General features: G+C 41.6%; 1 long non-coding RNA gene across 1 annotated transcript in view; it reads right to left on the bottom strand.

Moving 5' to 3' along the window:
* LOC117884417 overlaps positions 1-24392 on the bottom strand; it is a 91896-nt gene extending 67504 nt beyond the window's left edge. The window contains exon 1 of the long non-coding RNA XR_004647556.1: positions 24078-24392. This is a non-coding gene — a long non-coding RNA (uncharacterized LOC117884417). The remainder of the gene's footprint in view (positions 1-24077) is intronic.
* Positions 24393-27711: the final 3319 nt, after the last annotated feature.

Genomic DNA, 27711 nt, shown 5'->3' with positions numbered 1-27711 from the left:
GCCAACTGTTATCATCATTGAACAAGAGCAGAGCACCACACCGGTAGCTACTGACAACATAGGAAAAACCCAAGGAGAAGGCTTTGATTGGCTCTGAGATTATAAATTAGATGTAATCAATTATTCTGTCTGGCCAATAGATTATTTAATCAGCTAAATCTGGTTATGCTGGTTTGGGTAAAATTTCTGTGGCTAGATATAACTGAAAAGACAGCCACCTCCCTGGATTTTTGCTTAGGATTTGTAAGGATTGAATATTCTCTGTATTAATTCAATGATCTAACTAAATGGATGGTTTGATACTAATTCAATACCTTTGTTAATCCACTGGTTCATTAATTGGATTTTAGCCAATAGCTGACTTGTATGAATCATTTGTTAGTCTGGTAATTGTTTAGCCCTACTGATATGCTTTCTTGATTTTATTTTTGCAGTTTTATTGATTTTAATATACTTTTTAAAATAATATTGACTCATTTTTCTTTCAATAAGAAACTTGGATCAGAATCACTGAGAACCTAAGTAAAGTGTCTGGTTTACCTAACAGTCTCTTTAATTTAACCCTTTGTGTCTCACAGTGCTCTTGAGTCCTGCCCGTTCCCCTTTACTGTCAGCCCCATAGAGACTATGGGATCAGGGAATGGAATGTAGGGCCACCTTAGCTCATGCCCTGGGATGAAGTGGCCCTCATAGCCCTTAACAGAGGAGACACAAGTAGCCTCCCCTGAGTCCCTGTGGCAGTGCTAACCCAACGTTGCAAAGGAAGTCAGTGTCAGAGCCAGGATTAGAATTTAAGGGTTCTTAATTCCCAGTCCTGTGCTCAAACTTACTAGACCATTTTATTATGAGAGGTTACTGCTCCTTAAGCAATGCTAAGAGTAGAATTTCTTAATATTCTTATAAAGAGGTGCAGTTACAAAAGTGTTGCTAGAAGATGAATTAAGGCAGTAATGCATGGAGAAATGATGCTTGGATCCTCAGTTCTTTCTCTGCCATGAAGGCATCTCAATTACTAATGAATGTGCAGTATTCGTAAGGGGAGCTGTCAGTTTTGCACAGATTCGCCTCTAGAAACTCAGTGCTTTGGAGGTTTTCTAATATTTATTATTTATGTTAGTTGAAGCCTTTCCCAATACTTCCACTGCTTTGAGAATTTCACTCAATGCACCTCTCAGTGTGGCTTCTGGTTTCTTAAATAAAACATAGGACAGGAAAGTTTGACTGGGCTCCCTCTTCTGTCTGTTGAAAATGAAATTCCCTTTTCACTAAGCTACGTGGAAATGACTGCAGTCTGTATGCACAAGGAACATTGCAGAACTGCATTCTGGTTTGAGTCATCTCTAGCAACTAGCCCAAACCACAGCTTCTGAAAGTGTCCAATCCAAACTTCTATAAAGTTACTGACTGGTTTGGACAAGAAAGAAAAAAAAAGTAGCATAAAGCCAATCCCTCTTCTCTTCCCACCCAACACCAGAACCCCTCATCACAAATAGTCTAGGCCAGTCATGCTTTCCATCAATCATTCAGCCAGCTCCGGATCCTCAGCCACTTCAAAGGAGTGCAGGAGCAGCTCAATGAATTTATGGAGCACTTTGAGTGACTGAGGTGGACAAATTGCAAGTGACTAAGCAAACAGGCTTCATTGGAAGTCTGAAGACAGGGAATGTACTAAGGATACGTCCAGACTACCCGCCGAATCGGCGGGTAGTAATCGATCTATCGGGGATCGATATATCGCGTCTCATCTAGACGCAATAAATCGATCCCCAAACACGCTCCCGTCGTTTCTGGAACTCCACCAGGGCGAGTGATGGTAGCGGAGTCGACGGGGGAGCCGTGGTCGTCAATCCCACGCCGTGAGGACCTGAGGTAAGTCGAAATAAGATACGTCGACTTCAGCTACGCTATTCCCGTAGCTGACATTGCGTATCTTACATCGACACCTCCCCTAATGTAGACCAGCCATAAGGAGCATGTGCTAGCTCCAGACAACTGCTGCTACCCCTTGAGGACCATGACCCAGAGTTTTATAATGACTCTCTTAAACATCTTCCCTTCTGACACACTTGCTTCAGTGACATGCATCATGCTCTAGAAACCTCTTGTGCTTCCCCACTGGGGTCAGTTTTCATCACGGGCCTCCTGAGAAGCTCTGCTGCTGCTCTCACTTTTGGGTCTTCTTTCTTCTGTGGCTGCTCCTTCTCACTTTCCACACTCCGAAGCAGCCCCTCGAGCCAGGGGCAGAACTTTTGTACAGTGAGAGAAGCCAAATGATGGGTTTATATTGAATACAGAGGACAAGATACATTTGGAAAGTAACGGTCCAGGCTAAGAAGGGTCCCAGAAGGATTGAGAGTCAGGGGAAGTCACTGTGGTTGATTTTTGCTTCTGGAGTCAACATAAGGTTAGATAGCAATCAGAACCTTTTCAGAGTGCTTCACGCTTTTCTTAACATCTAGGTCTTTTGGGATTCGTCCACTGCTGTTTCCAGCAGGCTGGGAGGTATTCACACAGGCAGAGTGGTTTTCTACGCAAGTTTAAAATATGTGGGTAGATGGCAAGGTGATTTAAGAACTGTATTTAATTGTCACTTGTCCTGATAGCGACTTTTAGGTCCTAATTCAGTCCCAGGCCATGACTTTATCATCTCACAAAATTTGATCCCACATTCCAAAATCATTTGTGACTATTAGTTAAATTCAATACCGTTGGCAGTTTCTGTTAAGCAGATCTGCAGCAGGATTGACCTCATAAAAAGAATGAATCACTTGTCCCCTTGGGGCAGGAATGTTTCTTCCAGGAGAGGATTGAAGCTGCTCTCTTATAAAAGCGGTATCAATGGAGCACAGGGAGTTGGAAGCTGCCTGAGCCACACACCTGGCTTGGAGATTGTTTCTAGGCCTGCCAGGCATTTACCAGTCGAAAGTATACATATTTCATCTACTTGATCTGAACTTTGTCGAAGTGTGGGGGTTTCAGTTGAAGCTTTTGGTTCAACCCAGGACAGAAATAAGGGCCAGTAGCAAAATACAGGATCAAGATTTAAGTCTGATCAATGCCCAAGTCCAGGAGTGTTGAGCTTAGGAGTGTTTGATTTAGGTCCATTGCTAGCATTTCACTAAGGGAAAAAACCAGGGAAAGTAAAAGGGTAGGAAGGTCAATGAGAGGATAAAGAAGGAAGCAAGACCCTGATTCATCAAACATCTTAAGCATGTGCCCAATTTTAAGTACATGAAGTCAAAGGAACTAGTCACATGCTTCAAGTTAGGCATGTGCTTAATATCATGCTGAATCAGGCCTAAATAAGAGCACACTTTCTGTGGCCCTGGTTAAGAGTACATCCAGAGATGAAGTTTCAGAGAGCTCAATATTTTTCCATGCCTGATCCCTATCTTACTCCATGATAAGAAGCCTCTAAGCCGGTTTTAGCTGATGAGACATGTGAGCAGGTGGTCCAGTTGTGAGCACAATGTGAGAATCCCTTCCCAGATACAAAACCCCACTTAGAGAGACAGTTAAGCAAGGCTGATAAACCTGCAGTAGCCTCTGGCATCGTCAGCCCCCAAATCTCTACTTTCAATGCTAACATTAACTCTAATTATGTTAGTCCTAAATCTGCTTCCAGTCTGTTTTCATTACCTTCACTCCAGTTACTCTGCTACCTCTTGCCCCTGCTTGCTAGCTACCCTCCCCCATAGCAGGGTCCCAGAGCCCAGGCTCCTGCCCAAGCTCAAACATCTATAATGGGCCTAAATCATCCCAGGTGCAACTCCACTGGCTTCCATGTAGTTACACCTGGGATGAATCTGGTTAAGTAATAGCTATCTACTTCCCAGGGGTGGTGTTTATGAGGCTTAACCGAGGATTGTAAAACGCACTGAGACCTTGAATGGAAGGTACTATAGAACTGCAAAGTAGAACAACAGGAGTTCATTATCCATAAATTGATTAATGTATTTACAGGCTTTTTTTATAGTACTCAAGATATATATAGGGAAAGATGACATTATTAGCACACTTTTCCAATGTATTTGTCATAATTGTATCACAACGACTATATTCTTTGGCAAGAGGATACAATGTTTTTTAAAGGATAATTATTTATCTGTTATTCACTTAAGAACTCCCCACACCAGCATTAGGTTATGTGTAGTATCTATTGACAGGGTGTAACTCCATAGGTTTCTGATATTTAATAAAGCCTTCAAATCCTTTTCTTGCAGTCATTTGATAAATGTCCAAACACTACCCACCCTAAATAGTTTGGAAGACTATTGCTACCAGTTTTTCTTTCATTGGCATCCTTAAATGGCTCTGAATCTTGGATGTTAACTTTTAATATCAGAAGAAAAGGTATCACCAATGGCACTAGGTAGAGATGTGGTTGTGAGTGTTTTCTATACATTACTGTCCCTAGGCCATAGTGAAGTCAATGCCTGCCGTCACCTCTTAGAATAGAAACTTCCATCGGAAAACCAGACCGGAAAGTAGCTCTTGCAAAAACAGATAAGAAGACAGAGTAACACCTCTCCTTTGCATCCAATTCCTGCGGAAAAGAGGGGAGAAATCCTGCTCCCTATTGAAGTTAATGGCAAAACTCCCATTGGCTTAAAAGGGGCAGATGTTACCCTAGATATTTAGCAAAGAGTAGTGCCTGTGGCTTCTGGAGAAGGGTCAGGTTGTAAAATCTCTCATTCTTTGAACACTACATGTCAAGTATCAAAGTGGCAATTATAGCATCCTCAAAGGAAGCTGTATCCTGCCCTCCAGGAACAAACACAGGTCACTCACTACATAACATAGGGGAACAATGATCTAAAGGGTCAGAATGAGGTACAAGGAGTCCGTCTGAAGAACAGATTACAGGAGAGTGCTCAGTGTTCACACTCAGGCTACATCTACACTATGAGCTGGGGGAGTAATTCTCACCTCCTACAAACATATTCCTGCTAGTTCTCATCTGAGCTAGCATGCTAAAAATAGTAGTGTTGCCACGGTAGCACAGGCAGTGGCAGCACTGGCTCAGGGCAGCCACCCCAAATACAAACCTACCTGAACCCCTTGGGTACGTACTCGAGGAGGCTAGCCCATGCAGCCACTGCCCAAGCTACCACAGCTACACTATTATTTTTGGCTGCTCAGAAGAGGGCTAGTGCAAGTCAGAAGAGAGCTAGTGCAAGTATGTCTATGCAAGCTAGGAATGACACCCCTAGCTTATAGTATAAAATATTGGTATCTCAGTAATTCATTGGCATATAATGGGCAAATACAATGTCATCTATCTTTTGATGCCCGGCAGGTCAGTTGCCCACAAAAATAAATGTCTTCAGAGCAAACACCTATGGTATGTTTTAGATTAGATAGATAGATAGATAGATAGATAGAGCTAATTTTCACCTGCATTAGTTATCTCTATAGAATTTGTGTTACTTCCTGTGAAAATAAAAGCATGACCTTGTTAAAATTACAACATCAAGCCAAAACGGATCAGTATCCCTCACATTTGTAGGGAGGAGAGGTAAAGTTTCGGAGAAGCAAGTATTTTAAAAATGTAAATCCAAGTGCCAAGGCAACTCCTCTCTTCTTCAGACTTTTTGTGAGCTTCAAACTGACATTCCTCGTTATGCTGTTTGGTCGGTTTGTACTGGGCCTAATTAGCAACACAAAACGCATGACTTAGGACCTGATCCTGAGAGCTGCTGAATGCCTCTTGCAAAGGTGCTAAGCAGCCTCCAGTTCACTGATTTTCAGATGGTTGGTCCCTTCCTGGATTTGGAGATCCAGGGTAGGGGAGTATTATTCAGTGTTACTTTGGCGAGAGGATTAATGCTGTAAACAAACAACTAGCACAGAGGAAAAATTGGCAGATGATGAAGAATTTCAAGCATCCTTGAAGACACACGTAAATATGCTTTATATTAGCTAAGATTAGCTATGTGTGTGTCAGTCCTATGGAGCTGTTTTCACTGTTTGCATTGTTCATATTTCTGTGTAAATGTGTGTCTTACAATTAGTCTGAGGATGTGCTTACAGTTGCTTTTACAAGTTCTCTCTCTTGACAGTTTTACGGATGTTTGCACTAAGTAGCTTTTAGAGGCATACTGGTGAAACTAGGCACCTTGTTTTCCTTTCTAAAGGCCCTTGGTTCTAATACCTACAAAGGCTAATCCATTTGCCTCGACTAATCCAGTCTAAAAGTAGTCCAGTGCACTTGAAAGGATGTCCTGGAAGCAAAACATCTCACCTTGAGAATGGGGAAAAACTTGTTTCAGAGGCTACTTCTCTCTGAAGATGCATCTCCAATTGGCTAATCTATTTAGCAAAATTAATTAGAGGGCCATGGATTGAATTTCATGGCAGACTAAAGCCCAGCTTTCTAAAAGAAAGGAATTCATTGGTGAACCTTTGATGGTCTAAATGAGGAGAAGCGCATTCATATGTTTTAGGTAACTCCCTCATCATTACCAAGATGAAATAAAAAGGCTTTAAGCTTTCTTTCACCAATCACCGCACAAGTTGGCAATTATATGGGATTACCAGTATCCCATAGACCTGAGTTACCCAACAGCTATTTTATTCACCCATGTAATGTATTTTATGGCAATGACAAAAGAACACTTCAGGCTATGGTCCATATGGGTTTTGAAGAAGGTTTCTTATTTTTGTTTGTGTTTGTTTGTGTTTCTTATTTTTGTTTGAAAGAATGAAATGAAAGGTTTCAGTCTTGTTCAGTTCTCGTCTAATCAAGTCTAGTCTGAAATTAACAAGCGCTTAAGGGGAGAACATATCTCAATGCTGGAAGGCAGCAGTGTGCTATGCACTTTTATTTCTAAAAAATGTAAAGCAATATCCCTTTTGGCTTCAGATAAAACAGCAAAAGAAGCATTTTCCATCTTTTAGGGTTTGATTTAATACTCCACTGACTAGCTGGTTTTATGTTTATTGGAGGCATTTTTCTATAGAGCTGAACAAATTGCCAATAATTTGAGGGTTAGTATTCTGGTCTATTTTGGCTCCCAGTGAATGAAAAATGTAGGATGAGGCAGTCTATCAACAAAAACTAAATTCCATCTCTTTTCTGCACAATTGGGTTCCTAAAACCTGTTCAAATCATACCAGTTCTTCCTATATGCCATTTTCCATTATAGCTTTCTTGCCCTAGTCCTAAACGGCTTTGTATTGTTCCTTTGTGCTGTTAATGAATTGCCATGTTGGACTCCAGAAGCAGCTGCATTTCAGTGATGAAAGTCCTGGATCCTGGAGTCACATGATGACACAGCAGAGGAAGAGAATCAAAGGGACCCCATTTTGGGTTACTGAGGGCCCCAGGTTGCCTTAATCTGACCCTGGATGCTAATGTGATGGTTCCCAAGTGTACCTTAGATTTCTGGGGCACTGTAAAGGGGTTTGTTAGGGTCACCCCTCTCTGGGGCGGCTGGGAGCCAGGCCGCCTCTCTACTGAGGTCCTCTGAGTCAGGGAACTAGCTGGGTGAGACAGGAAATAGTCAAGGGGTCAGGCCCTCAGGTAGAGTCTGAGCAAATAGTTCCAGAACAAGCCCGGGCCCTGGGACAGGGCGGGGCGGTAAACAAACACTCTAGAGCTCAGGCCCCAGGCAGGGGCGGAGCAAATAGTTCAATATCAGGCCCCAGGCCTTGGGTCAGGGCAGGGCAACACACAGTCTGGACTCAGGCCCTCAGGCAGGGGCTGAGCAAAATAGTTCACTAACAAGCCCAGGCCCTGGGTCAGGGCAGGGCAGCAAACAAACAGGGGCTCAGGCCCTCAGGCAGGGGCTGAGCAATATAGTTCAGGAACAGGCCCAGACTCCCGGTTCTGGCGTCTGGGGCGAGGGGGAGACTGCCACCCGTAAGTGGGGTGGCAGGGGGGACGCAGGCCCGCCCACTCCACTGCGTCCCAGCCCGGGGCCCTAACGGCGGCAGGCAGCCTGCTGCTGTGTCAGTGGGGATCCTGGCCGCAACACACTGACATTGGCTCTGGGTGTGCTGCAGCCAGACTAGGATCGGCTGCCCCTGAGCTACTTCCTACCTCCCCCTCTAGCAGTACCTGCGTCTGGTCGGTGTCCTCCATGGAATCAAGCACCATGGACTCCTCAGAGTACTCGGCGAGCGGTAGGCTTGGCAGCTCCTCTGGGTCACTTCCCTCCGGAAGGCTTAACAGCTTCTCCGGGGTCTGGTCGTCCTCAGGCCTTGACTGGTATGGCCAGTCCTCAGGTCGGTCACAGGCTGCAGAAGTCTCCCCGGCGGGAGCTAGGCCCCTAGCGTCTGGCTTCTCCGGCGGCCTGGCAGCTTCTGAGCGCTGGGATGCGGCTTTTATACTTCCAGTCCTGCGCTTTGACCTTTGGGAGGCGGGCGCAGGCTCCAGTGGCTCCGCCCACTTTGGCATCCAGAGAGGCTCGTCCCTCTCTGGGGCGGCTGGGAGCCAGGCCGCCTCACTACAGGCACCTTACTACCACTGGCCCTTTGCATACTTGTCTGTGCCTGCCAGGGTCAGCTCCCCAGCCACAAGCAACACAAGCACTCTCCTCCAGGCCTAAGTGGGCTCTGCTCTCTCTCTACAGGTTAGCGATAGGCACGATCCAAACCTCAAGCCCTCCGAATGTCCGACTGGAGTGACTAGCCCGTTTCCTTGGTCACTCACAGAATTCACAGATCTATTATTCCCAAAGGAACCGTACCAAGTCAGCTTACCAGTTACACCTCGGGATCGCCTCTCCGCTCAGCTTGCAGCACTTGGATATGTTTATGGTGAAAACAAGCCTAAGCTAATTTAACAAAGAATGGAGATTCAAGAAGAAGCAAGTAGAATGAATGGAAACAAAGCACTACATATAAAATAAAATCATAACATGCTTTCTAGAGCATAAACTTATCTAACAAAGCAATTTCCTAAATCATAAAGGTTAGCTCACCTGAAGTATCTCTCCCAGCATTAAACAGCCAGACTGGCTGTGATCATCAATTCATAAGACAAGCCAGTTGGCAGCTTGTCCCCTAGGTGAAGGATATCTGGGGGTGCCTCTGCACCCCCAGATATAGTTCCCCTGGAGACTTCACAATCTCTTGATTAGCATGTTGCTCAGTCTGTAAATGTGCATCCATGGTGAAGTATACAATACTTATTTTACATATAGATAGACATGTAGATAACTAACCCCAGTTCAAAGATTTTAAGAGCATAATTTTCAATATATATACATAGCTCCTTACATATTATCCATATGTACATTTTGGGATTATTATGATGATCAGTGTGATGTAGGCTTTCAGTAGAGATGTTACATGACACCACTTGGTGCCAACTGGCAGAGGGCACAGAAGTGCATGGCATTACATAGATCTGTAAAACTTCACAAATATATTATTTTAACAAACTATATGTATATATTATATTTACATTTAATCCAGAGTGTAGACCCAGGTCTTTTTTACCGCACAACATCAAAACTGTGAACTGAATACAGAATTATTAATTTCCTCGTAGGCTTTTCTATGGTGCTCTCACTACAGTGTCTGAGTATATCACAAACATTAATGAATTGATCTTCACAACACCCCTGTGAGATCAGGTGATATTATTCCTATATGGGGAAATGAGTCACAGAGAGATTACGGCCAAAATTGTCCACTAATTCTGAGTGCCCAATATGAGATGCCTAGAGCATGATGGACAGAGTGTCCAGCAATATTATAGCACTTCATATGTTCAAAGCACAGCTCCCACTGATGTCAGTTGCAGCTGGGAATGCTCAGCGCTTCTGCAAATCAGGATCCAAGTGTTTCAAGTTGGGCACCCAGAAAACGAGGAACACACCATTAGTGATTATCTGTCAATTGGTTGATTTAAGTGACTTGCCTAGCATCAGCCAGGAATTCGGTGGCAGAGATAGAGATTATACAGTTCCCTAGGGCAGCATTCTGCTGCCTTAACCACAAGATCACGCACTCCAATGGTTCCCAAATGTCATTGATTCATGTACCACCTTCTTAAAAACGGTTGTGAAGTAAATGCCTGGAACATCAAGCTCACATACCACCAGCAGGGGTAGCAGTCCCCATTATGGCCTACAGAATTTCCATAAAAAACAAACTGAAGTACAACCAGGCAAGACAAGCATCTGAAACTTAGAATTCTTTCCCATAACAAAACAGACCAGCCGCTAACTGGTTGTAAAACAAAAGTTCCTTTCACATTTGAGGACAAAGCCTGATCTCGCTAAGCTCCTATTAACTTCACTGGGGGAAGGGCTGGGCCATTACACAACCAGGTTATAAACAGTTGAAAATCAGGGAGATGCTGACAAAAGTTTCCCGTGAAAGAGCAATTGCAGCATCACCTGAATTTAGAGAATCCGGCTTCTTTTGATTTCAACAACAAATTCATGAAAAATAAACAGGAAAAATGAAGAACTAGCCAAGTCAGACGGGTTGGAGGGTAGGAATCTATTTCTAAGTATGTTGTAACCATCACATAGGTCAACACTATGGTGCAAACATTTGTAGGATGCGAGGAATCAAAAACTCTTTAATCAAAAAAAAAAAAAAAACTTGTTAAAACACAGCAAGTTTCCTTTTCAGATAAAACCTCCCGCTATGTATCTACCTCAACCACATGAGCTTTTAATTTGACCATATGCACAGCTTCATGCCCAACCCATCTGAAACTGGAAAATTCCAATTCCAAAATGAAAGCTGTATCAAATTGCCCTTGTTCACAGCATGTCCTCCGCCAGCAAGCGAGGCAAAATTAGGAGTTCAAAGTCAGATGTAGGCTACAAACATCAACACTCCTGAAATGGCTTAATTTTTTTAAAGGTATACAGTCAAACCTGTTTCACTTATAAGTGTGAAAAAGAAAGACCGCATCTGGAATTTCTCACCTCTTTCTTCTCAGTGATCTTCTTTGGATGCCAATGGCCACACTTTTGTGCTTGTATTTATCATTCATTCATACACAAGGGTACAGCAACGATTAACAGAACATCTCATGCTCATCATGCCCTCTAGACTCTCTATAAGGCCATCTGTCACTCTAAATTGTTGCCAGTGATCTGTGGTTTATCACAGAGCTGTTTTGGATCATAGCTTTCATATACAGATCTCAAACGTTTGATAGAAGGTACTGAAAATGAGATCTCAATATATGGCTACCAGGCAGACAAATTGCTTCAGTCTAACAATGCCACATGGAAAAGTATAGCTTGGTACAGTATAAACAACTGTGATCTGCTCCATTTAGCTATGCACAATGCCTGTATTGTATGCCCAAAAACAACAACTGGAAGTATCATTTCTGGATTTTTAAACAAGCCTGTTGCCAAAGCTGAATGGGAAAACACAGGAAAAAAAAGAGAACATGTTTTAATATGTTCAGTGAGAGCACGCCAGCAGGGTTATGGCTAACAAGCCTTTAGGATTTGGAAATCAGATGGTGTGCCCCTGAAATTCTCATCTTGTGTCATTTTGGAAAGGGTGGAAGGGAGGGATACACATGCAAGCTATATCTAGAGACAACTCCCACACCACTGGAGCGTATCTTTAGATTAAATTTTACTTTTCTTTCCCCGTTTATATTGTTGTAAGATTTCAGGCAGAGGAAATGGGTACCTCAAGTACAGTAGAAAATTCAATTCACTTATCTAAACCCCCCTCATATTCCTTCTCACACAATTCTGGATGAGGGCCAAGGGTGTATAAAAAGAATTGATGTTCACAATGGTAGGACTCCAGAACAGGAAGGACTGGGAAAAAATGTCTCTTCTACATTTGATATTGGGTGCCCGCAGTACACCACCTGGAACATCACTTAGTGCACAGGGACAGAGTTGTATCCTACCTCCTGTACAACAGGAGGCCACTAAGGGGGTTAATAAGGAGACATATGCTGCGGTGTCTTCAGTTAGCCAAGGATATCCAGCTTTCTGGCTGCATCTTCACTTGGGAACTGAGCCATTAATAACTGAATCACCAGTGTAAGTACTCAGGGATATATTCACACAAGCCATGCTGTTCTCGGTGGCATTTTATATCACATATACATTTGTACTCTACTGTAACACAATTGTCATTGCACTTCGCTCTGAATACCTACTCCAGAGTTCCCCACACAGCTTCTCTGAAGCAGTGTCTTGTGCTAGATATTGAAAGGCCTTTTGGGAGATGAAAGAAATTATTGGAGAAGAGATCAAATTCCTATAAGACCCAGGGAATCAGTACCATTTCCAACAGCTTTTGTCAAAATGGAGGTCAACATTATTATCCCTCTCCTGGAAGAAAGGTTTCTGCTGGAAGTTTTGAAAAGTAGTCCCAAAGTATCCAAGGCAAGTGCAGCAGGGTGGTAAAGGTGCTTTGGTAACACTTGTAGAGACCCAGAAACCAAGACAAGCAGTTCCAACAGTATGTTCTATGCAGTAGAGCCCAGCACTGGGAATGCCAGCCTCTGGCTCCCCAAGATTTTGCTTGAAGAGTTTTATTTCTTAGAAATCTTAGTAATGTAGGGCTGGAAGGTCCATTCCCCTGCATTCGTCAATAGTAATTGTTTGATTGTGGATACATGATAAATGTATAAAATTAAGAATGCTCTACAGAACTTAGATTGGAAGCTTCTGTTCTTGCTGGCTCATAATACAAAAACAAGGGGACAATCAATGAACTTAAAGGTGGCCAATTCAAAAACAAAAGGAAATGCTTTTTTTACACAGCCGATTATTAGACTGTGGAATTCATTGACGTAGGAAGTTGTTGAGGCCAAGAACTTAGCAAGAGTCTAAAAGGGACATTTATATCGATGACAAGAATATTATAATAGTTAACATTAACAAAACATTTAGACAGGATATTAAACTTCATGCTTCAGGGCTTAAGCGAATCTCTATTAGAGATCGGGATGAGATGTAATGACTGGGTGGGGGGGAATTATTCGACATCTGCCTCCTACAGAGGTCTTAAACCTTCCTCTGAAGCCACTGTCAAAGACAAGATACTAGACTAGATGGACCTTAGGTCTTACCCATTATGGCAATGCCTATGCTCCGTTGTTGAATCATGGATGGTGAAGGTGGTCTGTGAGGTGTCTGGTCCCAGACCAATGAGGGACTTGAAAGTTAGGATAAGGATCATAAGAACGGCCATACTGGGTCAGACCAGTGGTGCACCTAGGTCAGTATCCTGTCGTCTGACAGTAGGCAGTGGATCATTAGAGGGAGCTGGAATTAAACAGAATGGAGGCTGCGGAGTACTGGTGTGCTGTGCTCTTTCATTTATTCCAGGAGGATGCCATTTTTGTTATACTTAAAGAAAATGGAATGCTGTTCAGTAAAGTGGAGCGCTCTGAAACTACAGATGGGAAAGGGTGGAAGTTGTCAAGGAGCTGAAAATTTTTACTCCACAAGAGTCAGAAGATGAGCAGCAATTTAAAAGTAAATTGTAGGGCAACGCTATTGACTTGGACCCTTTCTACCTTTTTTGATATAGTGACAGTCTACTACAGCCATATGAACTTGTTATCTCATCTACATCCATTGCCTTCCTTCTCTAACTTGCACACATTTCATGTTACACACTTAATTTATCCAACCTACGCTGAGAAGCCTGAACATATTCCTGTGAGGAAGAAATAAACATGGACCTCTCTGAATTATGGACCCACGCCTGTTACTTCATGCTAGTGACTGGGCTCCATAATATCTTTGTCAAGCTTACTAACTGCAGGCAGGTGAAGGCTGCCAACTGAGTACCATCTCAAAGGGTATATCAGCTGAGCACATTCATCCAGACCTGGCAGGGGACTATTAGGGGGAAGACTTCAGGGAGATAGTGATTAATCTGTAGATGTGGGGTGTTATCTGGTTGTCTGTTGTTAGGATTTTAATCTGTTCTGGAGTTCTATAAACTAATGCTGACATTGCCAGAGTTCATTGTAGAATATAAGTCATGTGGCCCACCATTCCGCTCCCATTAGATATAAATCACGGAACAAGTTCCTGCAGGGAAATGTGAACAAAAGCAGGCTTGACTGTGGTTATCAACAACTGTTTGACCCTGGGAGGGCGTGTCACATCTTCAACACACCTTTTACTTTTGTAAAATCTGGAAAGCAGCACAGGTCTGTCTATCAACAGATCTGTTCCCTGCTGATAGATTAGATATTGAAGGCTTCCACAGAGCAAACATTAACAAAAGCTAAGTTCAAATGACAAAAAGGAAATGGATCCATCTATTATCAGGGTATCTGAAAGTTCAGCCACCGTTTCTTCAAGCCAGTGGGAGAGGAAGGGCTAGCATACAGCTTGGGTTGCAAAATTCAGATTAAATAAAACAGATGAGGCTTGGTTTGTTTTGGGTCCCACAGCACTACACTATTGAGAGAAAGTTCTGTTGTGGATTACTGGGTACTTTTGATAAAGTATCTTTGATTATTTTACTCCTGATTAGAGCTTGGTGGAGAATGGAAATTCTGTTTCATGGAGGATTTTGATATTTGTTTTTGTTCCAATTTGAAATGAAACCCCAAAATCTCTAAACTGTCCATGCATGAAAATTCTGAGGAAAAACACCATTTCAAAAAAATCTAAAATGTTTTGTTTCAATTTTGACTTTTTAAACTGTTGTATTATAATATATAATATAACATTTTTTAAAAACTGAAATGAAAGGTTATTTTGAAAGGAAAAACCAAAATGTTTCATTCCAAAAATGGGGACAAATTAGAACATTTTGACATTCTCAGAACATTTTTTTCCTCCAAAAAGATATTTTGGCAATATCAACAAAATTTCATTCAGCTTTTTCATTTCAATAGAACTGCATTTTCTGATGGAAAATTGTTCCATCAAAGTTCTTCCATTCAGCTGTACCCCCAAAACAGCTCTACCCCTGAGTCAAACAGGATTATGGCAAGGAAATCTTTGAGGTGAGAGACTATTATGCATAATTGAAAAAACTTATTCAGGACCAAATTCTGATCCACGTACAAAGCTTGAGTAAATATGCTGAACACTCCTCTGCTGAAAATCCGGCCACTTCAAGGTGTTTCAAGTTGGCCTCCAAAAAGTAGAGCATCAATAGGCACTTTTCAAAATCTTGGTCTATATCGGTATGTGTGTGACACTGTGCATATACACATACTCTGTTACTATTCCTGGTATTCCTTTAGGAAAATTCTTCAGGTGATCATTTTAGGAATATATATGTTTTAATGCAACGGCATATACATGTATGTTTTTCATATATTTGTACTGGCTTCTGTTTCTTTAATGTTATTTTTAAAAACTGCATTTTGTTTACATTGTGGGAGAGAGTTTTAGAATCCTATGACCAGATTTATCAACAAAACTTCGATGCCAATGAACAGTATAATATTTGCTATGCCAAGAAAATCAGCATATAGTTTGCCTATCTCTAAAAAGTTCTCCATGGGATTATTATGGAATGTTGAAATAACTCTCCGTTTATGAGAGCATGGCAATTTGTGGATTACCCAGGTTCCCCAAGCAGTGAAGGGTTAAGGAAGTGGCTGTGAAGCTAAAATTGCAGTTCCTTAGTATGATTAATTATCTCCACTAAGACAACTTTTATTCTTAGGAAGATGGTAAATAGAAAGATGTCTGTGTGTTACCGAACGTCTGAAACCCACACTGCCCAAAGATTGCCTAAGAATGTTTTTCTGATAACATCTCTCCACAAACTAAAACAACAGGATACCTATCAAAATATTGCAAGAGGTAACTGTTTTTTGGCTAAGCAAAAGCCAGTCCTAACAGAGGTGAAACACTACAAGCTGCTGTGATTCAAGCTGTTCCTATAAACAAGATGCAATGGAAAGAGGTTGCCTAATTAACCTTCTGCCCTGAATAGACAGCATTTAATGTACCATCTATTTAAGATAAAATGGCTGTCAAAACTGGAGATTTTCATTTTATTTTTCATATATGTTCATAGCAAAATAAAGTCCTGTCTGTACGATTGCCCTACGCACTGAAATTGACGATTCTAAGTGTTTTCGGCGACCCATTCTGATCTATTATGAACGGACCAGCTCTGTTTAAGAGACGTGGGCTGCAGCTGAGGAACATTCAGCATCACTCATGATGTAGGAGTGCAAAGGTGACTTTAAACCAACTCTGTGCTCCCCCTTTCTGGGGCTGTCTGGGTCCGGTCAGATCACAGACATAAATAGAACAGCCTTGGGGAGTTGGGTCTGACCCACGAAAAGGATGGGTTTGAGCAGTCTTTTTAAATTAACTAAATTCAAGTTACGAAATGATTAGTGGTATTATTATTTATATGATGGTAGCACCTGGAGGCACCTGTTATGCTGGGAAAAGTACAAACCCATAATAAGAGGCAGTGTCTGCCCAGAATAGTTTACAATCTAAGTAGAGCAGACAGACCAGGGGAGGGAAAACACAGAAACACTGAGGAGAAATGCGTTGCTGATGGTCACACACTAAGTCAGTGACTGAGCCAAGACTTGAGCCCACAGCTCCTAAATGGTAGGCTAAGACCCTTTTTACCACTCTACACTGCCAGTCAACCTGGGCTTCCTTGTTTGTGATCTATGTCATCGCGTGAGTGTGCATCAGAAGAGCTCTGCTCTAGAGAATGGCAAGGTTCTGGACCTTCAGGATAGCAGTTCCTTGGGTTCAGGAAAAGGGAAAGAAAAGCTTCTAGGCTGATTATGGAGCACTTGATGAGTTATGTAATTGTTACTCGTTTTTCTCCTCCCTTCCCAGCCGATCCAACATATGTTGTAATAAATATTTCTGTTTCATATATATAATTTGGAGAATAAATATTTATCCTTCTGAAGGTTCAGAGCCCAGCAGCACTGGATAATTAAAGTTCTTAATGTATTTACTGGCAGTGTAAGCCTAACCCATTGCTACCACACATTTATTTCATCCTTGACATGGAGAGACCACCCTCTCCTATTCATCCTCCATTCTGGCCATCATGTGAGTAGAGAATATCACCCAAACTGTGCTGGACTTGTGGTAGGATTTGTGTTGTGGTGACAGCTATCCTCTGGAAGCAAGTAAAAGGCTTCTCTATAGGTGGTCTTCCAAAAAAAAGGTGGATTTTGTGGTAGGTGAAGGTATGTTTAGTATCCTCTGTGCCCAAATGACAGAAATATGTTTAAACTTGGTTTTAAAAATGGTGCAAAAGGACAAACAGCAGATAATACTGATGTGAGAACAAAAGAGAAATAATTACCCACTAGAATGTCTTCTCTCCATCAAGAATTATGATGAGACCGGGTAACAGTTCAGGATCTGCAGAAATGCAAAATATCTGACCATACCCTTAGTTGGTGTAAATCAGTGTAGTTAATGGAACTATGCTGATTTATACTAGCAGAGGGTCTGGGCCATTATTTACTGAGTATTGACCATGCTTGGTGCTATGGTACCAGCATAACAGAAAACTAGGGCCTTGCCCCTAAGGAATTTACAGTCTTAAAGGTTCTTAAATAAGTTTAAAGGTTCTTGTGAAAAAATATTTTTCTGCTTGTAAGGAAGCTTGATATATGTCTCTGAAGTTCTGCTTAACTTAAAACTGAAGCTGGAATTTAATCCAACAATAATAAATTGTCCTGTGAGAACTTCCTATGAGAATTTTAGTTGAATCCAGGTTATACACTCTTGCAACTATATGTTCTTTCTTGAAAGTGAGCACTGTAAACTATTGGACTTGATTTTCAATCTGCAACACCTGCTAAGTCAATAGGATGTGCTCAGCTCTCTGAAAATCAGGCTTATGGTAAACTAAAAATCATGTTATCCTATACCAAATATCAAAGTAGCAATAATTATAATAAATTTTATTATTAAAATACTTTTCACTTTTTATCCAGAGATCCCTTTACAATGTGGGTAAATATTATTACCCCCATTTTACAGATGGAAAAACTGAAGCACAAGGCAGTGAAATGACTTGACCTACTATGAAACATTCAATCCATTTATTCATATACAGTAATCGCTGTCCTAAGTAATAGCTGACCATGTAATAGAAGTAGCATCTAGCTAAAAGCAAACACAATTGTAATGGAAACCTTTGTGTTATTTTAAAATAGGGCCTCTTGTATTTCACTATTCAGTGACTATGGAATTTGCTTCAGAATCCACTGCCTGTTGTAGAATTGTCATCTATTCTGTTCTATATAGGATCTTCTATCATGCTCCATATAGGCAGTAGTATATCTGAACACCTTCCAATAATGCACTAAGCACTGGGACTAACATCTGTCACATGTGTTTTTTTCTCTCATCCTCTCCTCAGGGGGGAAGAGTGTGCAAGGAGTGTTTGTTTAGATAGGGGTTTGGGGGTTTTGATTGGGTTTGTTGGTTGGGTTGGGATTGGGGTTTATATATATATACATATATGTTGCTATTTGGTTGTAGTTGAGAAGGCAGAATGAAGAAGGTAGCCTTGCACTTGGAGCAGAAGATGGTGAGATGTACGATGGCCCTTAGTGCCTGGGGGCATTCATTCCACAGCCTCAGGCTGGCCCCCAAGAAAGCTCTGTCTCCTGCACAGACCAGCTTAATCTTTAGGGTAGAAAGTTTCATTGTGCCAGAGGAACAGAGCTGTTAACCATGGTCTGCATCTTGGCACTTTACACAATAGTTTTGATATCCTTGGCCCAGGTCTAGAATCTAAGCTTCAAGTCTGAAAAAAATGGCTTTTTTTTCAACCTTAAGGCTGTGAAGAAAAGCTTGCAAATGTGAAACTAATGTAAAACAATGTAGTGCTGTCTGCCTGAGTCTTCAACCAGATAATCTGAAGCAACAGACTCTGAGAGGGGTCAGCTGCCCACTTCATGTCTGTGAGGTGTTAACTTTGAAATCTACTTGGAAGCAGGGCCAGCTCTAGGTTTTTTGCCGCCCCAAGCTCCAAGAGCGCACCTGCCCAAGCAAGAAAAAAAAAAAAAAAGAAAGAATAGCCGGACTGCCACCCCTGGAATTGTTCCTCCCCAAGCACGTGCTTGCTTTGCTGGTGCCTAGAGCCGGAAGCTAGCTTTAGAGTTGTTACTTAAAAACTGCCTATTCAAGGTAGCCGGAGTAGAGTGTAAACACAACAAAATCACAGGCCCTCAGCCTATTTCAACAAGCCTACATTAAATGAATGTTAAAGTTGCAAAGTAAGCATTCAAAAGCTAGGAAATGTCAGGATTAAGGTTGTCCATGCCAACCAAGGCACAGGTGGCGATATAGCAGTCAGTAACTCTCAGTCCTTTTTATTATCGTGAATAAACAATATTGCCTTAATTCACTTGGAATATCTCTCGGAGTCAAACTTCACTCAGTAAGAGGGACAGTGCTGGGGAGAGGATCATGAGGGCAACTAACAAGATTTTGCATGTACCCACACTAGTGATGGCCCAGATTCCATACACATTTAAGCACATGTGCAGTAGAGGTGGTTGAAACTTGGAATTTCTGGTCTGTGGAAAATTCCAATATTCCAAAATTTGTTTTCATTCCAGATCAGAATAGAAAGCCAGATTTTCAAAATGTTACCATAAAATGTTATGCATCCGAAGAAGTGGGCTGTAGTCCACGAAAGCTTATGCTCTAATAAATCTGTTAGTCTCTAAGGTGCCACAAGTACTCCTGTTCTTCTTTTTGCGGATACAGACAAACACGGCTGCTACTCTGAAACCCATAAAAAAGAACAATTCCGAAATATTTCATATGGGAAAGACATTAAAACAACCTTAGTGAAACATTTCATTTCAATATGGTTGGAACGTCCTTTTTTTACTAATATCGTATCATAGAAAAATCCAAATGATACTGTTGAAACAAAATGTTCTGACCTTATCAAAATGGTTTGCTCATATTGAAATCAAGCGTTTTGACAGTTTCCCATTGAACATGTCAACAAAATCAATATGTTCCCATGAAATGCTTTGATTTAGTTGAAACGGCATTTTCTGTTGCAAATTGTCCTGTTGGGAAATTTTCAATCATTTGTAGTATTACCGTTGAATTCTATGAAGCTACTCACATGAGTAAAATTTTGCAAGTGTTTAAGTGTTTGCAGGCTTAGGGCCTATGGGAACAATAGTAGAGTTCCAAGGCATTTAATATTTTTGCTGATTGTAATTTATCTATATATATTTAGAAATCTCCCCTGGATCTCTGCCTAGTCATGCTATAGGGAGTTTATCTGAGTAAGGAAGGGCTTCAGTATTTGGTCCATTTCTTGCGTTTCTTTTCAAGGTATTGGCACAGGAAGGTACCTGAGCCGTTCAGAAGATAATATCCCATTCAAATTTGGCTTGGTTAGCAAGTCTCCTAAGGGCACCCCATTTGCAGGTCATCTGTATCAAACTGCGAAACTGATGTAAAGAACAACTACTTAGCTGCTCTGTGTCGCACTACACTGGGAAGTGCTGAAAAGTGAAAATTTTCAGACAAACAGAACTGATGCAAAGGGCCCTTTTTCTCCATGTTTGGTTGTTCAGTAGGACACTCCACTTCTTTTGCTCTCTGCAGATTTATGAAGTTTCCACAAGCAGAAAGCACCTTTCATATGTCAGTCTGGCTATTTATGTTAAACTGGAAGATAAGGGTGCTCATGTGGTTGAAGGAAGGAGAGAGAGAATTTCCTGGAATTTCATAGCATTTTATACAGGATTTTGCTCCTTTTGGCCATAATCCCCACTATTGTTTTGTGAATTTCATAAACATTTTCCCTTTCATCATAGAAGTCTCATATTTTTCCCTCCCAGCCTCTGAGATCAAGGTTGGCTCTCCCACCAAAGATTCAACAAAAGGACAAGCATTAGGATCACACGGAATTAGCCACAATTACTTTTATTCCCATCAGTCTCCTCATATGACTTCTGCTTTCTGATTCACCTGTCCAAGTTTATTAACTAAAATAACCCCATCCTGTATCACAGTAGCCAGCTGATACAAGTAGAGACCATACAGCTCGTAAATAAAACTTGGAAAAGAAGGATCTGCAGTTTGGATTGCACTCCATAAGGAGTAAAACATTCAACAATCAATAACCAAAAAAAAAAAAAAAAAAAGAAGCTTCCCATGTGATCTCCTTATCCCTTCCACAATTAAAATCCATCCTTAAGTTAGACAATCATGCTGCTTAACATGACATCATTTAGCACTTCACTACACTACAGCTATTTGCAGCTGTTAGACTGAAATGCCCTTTCATCTGTGCAATTTCATTCAATTGCCTAGCGCTGTAGAGACCCAGGCAAATCTCTATAAATACCTGAGCCTTTTAATGTCACTTGATGCAAATACCAGCCGCTTTGAACAAGCTGACCTTTCTTGAGGGTTCTGACCAATCTGCATTAAAAGATGGTTGATATCTTTTAGCATTTTCCATGGTTAACATATATATATAAATTGCTAACTGTACGTGTGTACTCTGAGTGCTTTGTGGCCTGTTTAATCTGGCTGTGACACTTTGTTCTGCGGCTTAAAAAAAGGAAAGTAACATCCCAGCTAATGATTTTTGATGAAACCCATTATTCTCGCAGCTATTTTTAAACACTATGGAAAGCAAATCAACCCAACACACCTATAAGACTAATATTTTTATAAACTAACAGAGACAGTGGTTTAAAACCTCAATATTTTCTTTCTGAACTCCTGTTTTTAAATGAAACCCTGTGAGGTTACCTTGAAATTCCTCTGAGTGAAGAAAGCAAAGTCTAGCGCACAAACTGCTTTTGGTGTCTCCTGAAATTCATCTTCAGCTCGAAAAAAAAGAAGGGGGCGTGGAATAGCTTCAATTGCAATCAGTTAGCAAAAGTTGTTATTGCATGAGGAATTAAATGGTTCTGAGAACTTCTTCCCCTTCCTCACACCTGTCATCCGATATATTATGGGGGTTGTTTTTTAGGTGCCTCACTAATACCTGATGAAAAGAGTCAGTTCAGACCTGACCTGGACAAAAGAAAGTCCATTTATTCCGTACGTGCAAACTAGAATGTGGGACAAATTGTATCTAGGTGGGACCAAATTGAGGCCAGCTGGTATCCACAGCTCATCACTTATCAAACACAACTAGTGAACAGTGAGGTATTAAACAAAAAACAACAAAAAAACCTCACCAACAACCACAACCCTGGAAATAATCCAGATTATAGATTGCTCTAGAGAGAGACCACTCTTTCCCTCCAGAAATGGTAACAGAGCTCTAGAACATTTCGTATCCTCCAATCCAATTGCGTCATTGTTGGAGGCCTCATTGCCAGGTGCACTACTTATGGAAATCACAACCTAGAAGATGGCAGTTCCCACTATTTGAACATTCCGGACAAGGTAGCAGACTACTGAAATCAATGGGCCTATTGATAGAGTGAGGTACTATTTAACATGAGCAAACATGGCAGACTCTAGTGCACAGTAAGCAAGCTTTGCCATGCTTCTTAAACCACACTCCTTCATGAGAGTAGCACCTTTCAAGTATAAATGTTTATTTCAATATGACTACCAATTTTAGTAACAAAATGCCTGGCTATATGCAAGGTGCACAAGTGCACTTTGGGTTGATATTCACCAGTAATGATCTTTCAGCTCTGGGTTCACGCTCTCCTGTCTTGCTCCTTTTCATTCGCTGACTCACTGTTTCCTTCAGGAATATTGCATGTTACAGGAGTGCTCACATCTGTATACATGTAAAGAGTTACTATAGAAGGCGCCAGTAGATGGTGCTCAAGCAGGCAGCATAATTCCTTTGTTTTGAAGGACCAACAAAACTTCTTGGGCACTCCAAATGGCTTCCTCTACCAACTCTTTACAACCACTCTTAACACTACATACAGGGAAGCGGTTCTGTGAAATAGTTATCTGAATGGGGAGGAGCAAGATAGCATTACAGGCAGCAAAAGAATACTTACCTACTGGCAGTTTAGTGGATTGCTGAAGGAAACGAAACCATCATGGGAGAGATGCCTTTTTTGTTTCCAGATATGGTGAATATTTGGGTCTGGGGGAAAGAGGGAGATCTGCAAAAGCCTCTCAGGGGTTTAGAAGCATGGATCCCATAAACACAATGTACTTGTCTTCACTGCAAAGTTAACTTATATTATCACTCGAGTGTCGTCCCTAACTCAAGCCCCTTCCACACAACAACCCTTAATCAAAGTGTGGTAATGCTTTTAACTTGATTTGACTGGCCTGAGTAGAGGAATAGGCTAAAATTCAAGTGAGTACAACTCCATTAGCTGCTAACACAACCATTCTGTATTGTGGATCCAGGCTAGCACCATCTAAGTACTCCACATTCCCCGAAGCCTTCCCACAATTCCCCGTGTGTGCCCAAAATGGACAGACAACTTTCCCCACGATTCACTGGGAAAGAATTCATTGAGTGGCTCAGCTTACTGCAGCCCCAAGAACCATGGGATGGGCCACCAGAAGTCTTAGTGCCAACATGAGTGAGTGCAGCACCAGTATTATTTTACAGTCCGACTGCTCTCGCTTGAGCTAGGCTAATTCACAGTTCTCCCTGGTGCATGAACAAACGACAGTGTTCCTCTGTTTGCCCCTTAGCAGCGAATAGATGAAGTTTCCAGATAAATTCCACAGGACTGTACTGTTGCAACAGCCAAATGCAGAAGTGGTAGCAATGCTCACAGAATGACCTCCAAGACCAGCACCCAGCGGCACTCATTCAATTACATACAGCATGGAGAAGAAGGAAGAGTCACCGAATGTCAATTAAAATGCTTCAGTGATTTAAGCAGGCAACTTGCATGCACTGCTTTGTAACATTACACCACTCCGTCTCTGGTTAACTGCACTGCTCTTATAGCAACCACGACTAGATGGATTTATGCAACAACATTGACCTTAAAGGGGGATCATTAGGCCATCTTCCTTGCCTGAAATTAGTGACTGCATCTGCAACAAGGAGGGGGGAGAAGGAGGAGTTTATTGGCCACCCAGAATGAAGGAAGGATCCATAAGTTACTTTCTCAGACTCAACTATCCCTGGCACATGTCTTAGGACAAGAGTAAGAGGAAACAGAAGAAAGAAGGAAAGAGTTAAAGAAGCATTACCAGATACAATACCTGCAGTGAACAACAGCTTTCTGAATATCAGAGCAGCCAGAGTGCATGAGCCAGGGGATCCTCTGATTCCCTGACTGGCTGAGTAGCGCTCTTTAGCTTGGCACAAGTCCTTTTGCAAGCAATGTGTCTCTCCCGTCACTGGATGGGAAGACAATGGCTCTCTTTATCTTTGTTGAGCTGCATGTTGTCAGAATGTTCTGATGGCCATAGCTCTGATTCAAGCAGACACCCCCAGCAGCCAGACGCAGAACCAGCGTTCTCTACACCAAGATGGAATGAAATGCTACAAGGTTACATAATGCCAGCTAACAATAAGCCAATGGACATTTCAGCAGCTGCTCCTGTTAACTCATGGGAAAGGATGACTTTTGTCACTTTACTCATTTCAGACACGCTACAAAGTGAAGCTGAAAGCTTTTAATGATCCCTTGACGCTGAGCCTAGAGATACAGACAGATAGGGAGCGTGACAAACTTTCAAAATACGATCCAACTGAGTAACTCATCAAACGTGTATCTTAACTCTACCCACTGTAGCTGAATGGAATCAGACACACCATTTCAGTCCAGACCACACACAGCAAGATAATGCTCATGACTAATTCTGATGACTGCTTTCATATAAAATAATGCACCAAGATTAGCAGATGCTGTATAGTATCATCCCTTTAATTAACTTCTCATTAAGGCTCCAATTGGAAATAGATGATTAATAAAGTGTCAGCTTTCTACTGGTTAGATTAAGTGTACATCCTTTCCTAACTGCTAACAGAGAGAAACCGCAAACAACCTGGGGAATAGTCTATCTAATGCCATCCAAAACAATGCTGGTGTTACCGCTATTAACTAATAGGAAGCAAAGAAAGAAACAACAGGTGTAGATAAGGAGTGGGAAGAGTACAGTATTATGGTAAGCACATATTGTGAATTGCTATGGGAACCAAACAGTTTTGTTCCAGACCCATTTGCCACCTACATAAAAAGGGAATAAGAAAAAGATAACTGTACAGCTGATTTCTGTTCCTCTGATGTCTGGCAATGTTTAAATGAACTCATGAAGAAAGTGTTGAGTAGTGAAAGACAAATGACCTTTTCCATCTGGGAAAGGTCTTAAAATCTTAAAGCTACACCGTCTGCCTTTAACGGAACAGAAAGAGGGGAAAAGTGCATGTAAGGGAGGGGGAAGGCCAAGGATTCACAAACTGAATTAAAAGAAGACGATGGTAGGTTACTAAAGAGCTAGTGACCTTGAAAAAATCAATCCCAGGCATTAATAGATGGCTTTCTGGAGAAATCTGCTAACTAATAAGTCCGCTGCTGTCTCGTCACTGTAGCAGGCGAAGAGGAGAGATTTTCTGCCAGTCCAAGGGCAGAAATTTAAGCCTGACTCTGAACAAGACAACTTTAATAAAAATTGACTGTAACCTTTATGTTCTCCGCAGAGCATTCTGTTACAAGAAGTAGTCTATGTCTGACTCACAGAGCAGCATAAAATTCAGTTGTTTTGCTTCCTGGAGGTACCCACAAATATTTTATTTGGTTTCACTCAGTGTCAGTTTGTATCTTTCTCTGCCTACCTCAGCTTTCACTGTAGGATCTCAAAATGAAGCCCAGTAGGAAAAGGCCTATAATGCCTTCCATCTGAGGGTTTCAAACCATTTTACAAACCATTTAACTAACCAAGTTAGGCTTACATCCCTCCAATGAGGCAGCTAAGTCATGTTATGCCCATTTTATTGATGGAGAAACTGACACAAAGAGAGATGAAGTGACTTGTCCCAGGTCACATAGGAAGCATTCACAGCAGACCCAGGAATAGAATCGGCATAGTTCATTTCCCAGTCCTAGCTTCAACCCTCTAATGAGTTTCACCTGGTTTCACATTGGAACCATGCAAACCCATAAAGTTCATATGTTTTCAATGCAAAACTGTAAATTAGCTCAGGTTGACTCAAAAGAGGGCCCAGCTGCACTTGAAAGGTTTTAAACCTTAGAGAACCTGTCTGTGCTCTTGGGCTGAGTTTCAAGTTTTTAAGGAAAAATGAAACCCAGACAATTTTCTCACGACTTCAATTTTGAAACAAGGTTCTAGCAATAAGTGGAAATGACCTAGGGGCAAGGCTTGAATCTGTTTCAGCTTGAAGATTCTGAGCCCTAACCTACTGGGATTAGGGCTCAGAAATCTTGTGAGCAGTTCTCATGAGTTTTTGGGCCCAAAGGATGGAAGTCTTCTGAAGTCAGCTGACCTTACAAGAGTTACACTGTCTTGACTGGGAGATATCTTTGCTCACAACATGGAGGCTAGGTACCTGGAATACTTGATTCCCTCCACTTATGGACCCAGGCTGTAAACAAAATAGTGGTAGGGAGTGGCTCAGAACTGGGAATTCAAAACCACACTATCCTGTAATTCAAAGAGGTAACTATTCCAAAGTTCTGGCTTTCTCCTCTAATAATGCTACCTGTCTTAGATCTCAACCCGAGTACATTAACCTCTTTTACACCTCTGTTATAACAACGCCTCTGTATAACAGTCACAATGGTAGGCTTCTTGTGATTATAATAATTTAAGGTGGGATTTTCAAAGGCACCTAATGGATTTAGGCAGCTTTGAAGAACCCATCCTTCATGCATAACGCACCCTTGTCACAACTGTGATGCAACACAGCAAATCATTATTAAAATAAAATTAAAACACGATAAATTGTGCTAATAAAGTATAGAGCCCACAAAAAAGCAAGAATTATCCTGTAATTTATGGATTATGGAATGTTTCCAGAGTGACTATGGGAAAGAAATAGTTATGAAGAGTTTCATTCAGATATGGGAAAACAAGACACCTGCGTTTAAATTAAAAGTCCTCCATATGTGTAAAAAGTCCATGGTCTAGATTGTCAGCTGGTGTAAATTGGCATAGCTCTGCTGCAGTCAATAGAGCGGTGCCAGCTTACAGCAGCTGCGGGTCTGACCCCAGTAATTCCATAGCTTCTGTAAAACAAAAGTAGTACAAGAAATATAACAGAGCAGGATGAGGGAGTCAAGGTGCCTAGTGGAACTAGTGGACTCTTGCAAGAAAACAGACCCAGAAATGAGAGTAACTATTCTGTAACTACACCGCGGCAAAGGTAGGGTGACCAGATGTCCTGATTTTATAGGGACAGCCCTGATATTTGGGGCTTTCTCTTATATAGGCACCTATTACCCCCCACCACCCGTCCTGATTTTTCACACTTTCTATCTGGTCACCCTAGGCAAAGGGAAAGTTAAGGAGAAAACAGAACTACTTATGAACAAACCCAGTGTCATTCTACAGCAGGATAAAGAGATGATAGAGGAATGGGACACTCATTTGGTGGGCATCTTTACAAAATATACTGCCTTTCAGCCCAGCAGATCCCAAAGTGCACAATAAATTAATGTACAAAGTATGTATAAAGATGATTTCATCCACTACTGAAATGTAGCTACCCTAGGGCTCGGCGTGAAAAGCAATATCTATTCAATAGCACTACACAATACTGCTCAAAAGTTTAGGACAGGAAGTGAAAAACAACATGGCCATTGAAACTGTGGGAGGGATTTCTGGTAGGCAGAATCTAATTACTCAAGTCGGAATTTGGCCAGGACACAGGGGT

The sequence above is a fragment of the Trachemys scripta genome, chromosome 10 (assembly GCF_013100865.1).
Source record: "Trachemys scripta elegans isolate TJP31775 chromosome 10, CAS_Tse_1.0, whole genome shotgun sequence".
NCBI lineage: Eukaryota > Metazoa > Chordata > Testudines > Emydidae > Trachemys > Trachemys scripta.
This window is presented reverse-complemented; position numbering and strand designations above follow the sequence as displayed.